Below are 3,556 nucleotides of genomic sequence, written 5' to 3' on the forward strand. Positions count from 1 at the left end.
TAATATTAGAAGTGCTAGTCAGAGCAATTAGGCAAGAAAGAAAAAAAAGAGGAGAGAGAGAGAGAGAGAGAGATCAGTTGCAAAGGAAGAGGGCAAATTTTGCACATCATAAATATCATAATATATAGCAAATTCTAAAGATTTTACACATATACACTTACGCACACAAAAGCTGTTAGAAGAACAGCAAAAAAGTCAGCATAGCTGCGGGATAAAACCAAACAACACACAAAGCTCAATTGAGTTTCTACACAAAATAAGCAAGAAATTAGGAAAACAATTCCATTTGTAATAGCATGAAAAGGAATACTTAAAAATAAACCAACTCATGCAGGTAAAACACTTGTATACTGAAAACTACAAAAATCTTCTGAGAGAAATTATAGAAGATACAAATGAATGGGGAAAAAAATCTCACATTCATGAATTTGAAAATTTAAAATTGTTAAGACATCCATATTAACCAAAGAAATTTTCAAATTCAACACAATCCCTCTCCAAATTCCAGGGCAATGTTTTTCAAGAAAGTGAGAAATTTATTTGCAAATTCATATGGAATCTCAGGACCATAAATAGCAAAAACAATTTTGAAAGTGAAGGAAAAATTGAAGGACTCATACTTCCTGATTTCAGCACCTAATACAAAGTTACAGTAATCAAAATATTGATTACTGGCATACAGATAGCCAAATAGACTGACTAAATAGAGCAGAGTCCAGAAGTAAGCCCTTACTTTATAGTCGAATAAGATAAGGGTGTCAAGGTCACTGAAAGCAAAATGGACAGCATTTTCAACAAACGATGCTGCGAAACTGGATATTCACATCCAAAACATTGAAAGTGGATCTTTTCCTTACACCACATACAGAAATAATTTTTGAATGAAATAAGGACCTGAAACTATAAAACTCCTAGATAAAAGGATGTGGGAAGAGATTCATGACCTTGTTTTAGGAAAAAAAAATTATCATTAACCCTCAATGACGTATCACCCCACACGTGTTAGGATGGCTACTATTAAAAGCAAGAAACCAGCGACCAGCCTCTGTCCAGTGCGGTATGCAAGCGGGCGGACCAGCCCCGGAGTCCAGGGTCAAGTTACTCGCGGGAACCAAGAGAAACCATGCAGGCAAAGCAAAGCAGGTTGGAGCTCAGCGCTGAACCCCTTCGATGGCCCTGCTGCGCAGGCCGGACCTCGCATCCCGCTCCACCCCGCCGCGGAAAGTCCAGTTTGAAAAGGAGGGATGACATGGACAAGAAGAGGAGGATCCGTCTGGAGATAAGTAACAGGACCCAGCAGTTGCTGGAGAACTCGTCTTGCACAATTGCAAATCAAACGATGGAAAAATTGAGGGCTTGGCTGCTGAATTTGTGAACTTAAAGTCCCTCAGTTTGATAAATGTAAGTTTGATTTCAGTTTTAAAACTCCCGGAGGCACCCAAACTGAAAAAGCTTGAACTCAGTGACAATAGAATCTTTGGCGGTCTGGATATGTTAGCAGAAAAAACTTCCAAGTCTCACACATCTAAATTTAAGTGGAATAAACTGAAAGACGTCAGCACCTTGGAACCTTTGAAAAAGTTGGATTGTCTGAAAAGCCTGGATCTATTTAACTGTGAGGTCCCTAATTGCAACAGACTACCAAGAAAGTGTGTCCAGGCTCCTGCCCCGGCTGACCTGCCTGCAAGGCAGGATGGAGAAAACAGGGAAGGCCCCAACTCAGAAGCCAAAGTGGATGGTGGGGATAAAGAGGAGGAGGATGAAGGAGAAGATGAAGAGGAGGATGAGGATGGTGAGTAGGAAGAGTTTGATAAAGAACATGAGAAAGATGTAGAAGGGGAAAAAGATGAAGATGAAGTTAGCCAGGAGGAAAAAAATTGGGGCATGATTGAGGGATAAATGAAGATGAAGAAGATGAGGATGAAGAGGAGGGAGAAAGCTGGAAAGGTGGAAAGAGGAAGAGAGAAACAGGTAAGAAAGAGATGATTAAGGTCCCAGATAAACTGCAAAAACAGAACTATTCAGTAGTGGTTGGACTGCTCATGGATTTGATAGCTGTTTATAAAAATGGTAGCAGTGATACAAACCTCAGGACACCCACCCACCCAAAGAGCCAAAGAATAGTTCCTGTGACATTCCACCTTCCTCCTTTTAGTCCTTTATGGTAATCCAGCACCAAGCTTGGGGACTTTGCCCCAACAAAATTGAATGCATTGTTAGGTTTTTTTTGTGTAAGACTCTTGCTCTAGCATGAATAGCTGTGACCTGTGAGTCACCTCCCCTTCGTGGCTACCAGTTACACCAAGATTGTAACAGCACTTTTATTTTATGTATAACAACAAAGCTTTGTAAGTAAAATCTTAACATTTTGGAAAAAAATAAAAAGAAACAACCAAGAAACCAAAGCACCAAAAGAGAAAGAGAGTCTTATCTTAGCAAGGATAGAGTGACATCAAAGTCTTTGTGAACTTTTGGTGGGTCTGTAATATGGTGCACCTGAAATAAAACCATTAGGGAGTTTCCAGAAGAAGTTAAAGATAGAGCTACCATTTGATCCAGCAGACACACTCCTGGGTATTTATAAAAAATAATTGAAAATAGAGTCTCAAAGACATATCCGCATGCACATGTTCATAGCAACAACATTAAAATTGGTCAAGAGATAGCAATACCAATGCCTACTGACAGATGAACGAAGGAAGAAATTGTGGCAGATAATAAAATATTATTCAGCCATAAATAAGAAGGAATTGCTGTCACATCTTTGAACACGGATGAACCTTGAGGACATTATACTAAGTGAAATAAGGCAGTCACAAAATGGCAAACACTGTATGACTCCAGTTACATAATATCTAAAATATCAGATTCATAGAATCGGAATGTGAATGGTGTTCCCCGAGACTGGAGCATGTGGGGAGAGGTATCATTTAATGGATATAGAGTTTCAAATTTGCAAGAAGAAAAATTTTAGAGATGTGTTTTATAGCAATGTGAATGTACTTAACACTACTCAACTGAACATTTGAAAATTGGTTAGGATGGACATTTTTATGCTATGTAGCTTTTGCCACAATAAAAATGTATATAAATTAAAAACTAATAGAACTGAATGAACTAGACAGTTAAAGATATGATTTCATGTTTTAATATCATCTTTCAATAGTTGATAAAAGAAATAGAAAATTAGATGCATGGACTGTCTTGATTGGAATGATAGCTTGGAGTAAACCTGTATCAGGGCATTCTATGCTACATTTTAAGCAAGGGGAATTTATTTTGCTTCAATATGCCTCAAAGCAGTTAGCGCAAAGATGATTTAAACTACCTTCATGGCAATTTGGGGCTGTGACTTTATAAGTAATTACCAGAATGATGGCTCAGAATTTGCATTGTAGGATGTGATAGGAAGGAAGAAGACCGAAAATGCCACAAGTTGTGTTAGTGAAGAATTGGTAGCTACTCCAGGGAACCGAGAGCTTCTTGCACGGCCGACCCACAGAGCGTTTGCTTTAAGAGGAAACCAATTCCTCTTTGAAAGACGTTCATACTCTCA

The 3,556-nt window shown here is 38.6% G+C and overlaps 1 pseudogene; it reads left to right on the forward strand.

The window, feature by feature from the left end:
- The first annotated feature begins 1,249 nt into the window (after window positions 1-1,249).
- On the forward strand, window positions 1,250-2,168 carry LOC124984813 (acidic leucine-rich nuclear phosphoprotein 32 family member B-like; annotated as a pseudogene).
- The last annotated feature ends 1,388 nt before the right edge of the window (window positions 2,169-3,556 follow it).

Source organism: Sciurus carolinensis, chromosome 5 (genome assembly GCF_902686445.1).
Source record: "Sciurus carolinensis chromosome 5, mSciCar1.2, whole genome shotgun sequence".
Taxonomy (NCBI): Eukaryota; Metazoa; Chordata; class Mammalia; order Rodentia; family Sciuridae; genus Sciurus; species Sciurus carolinensis.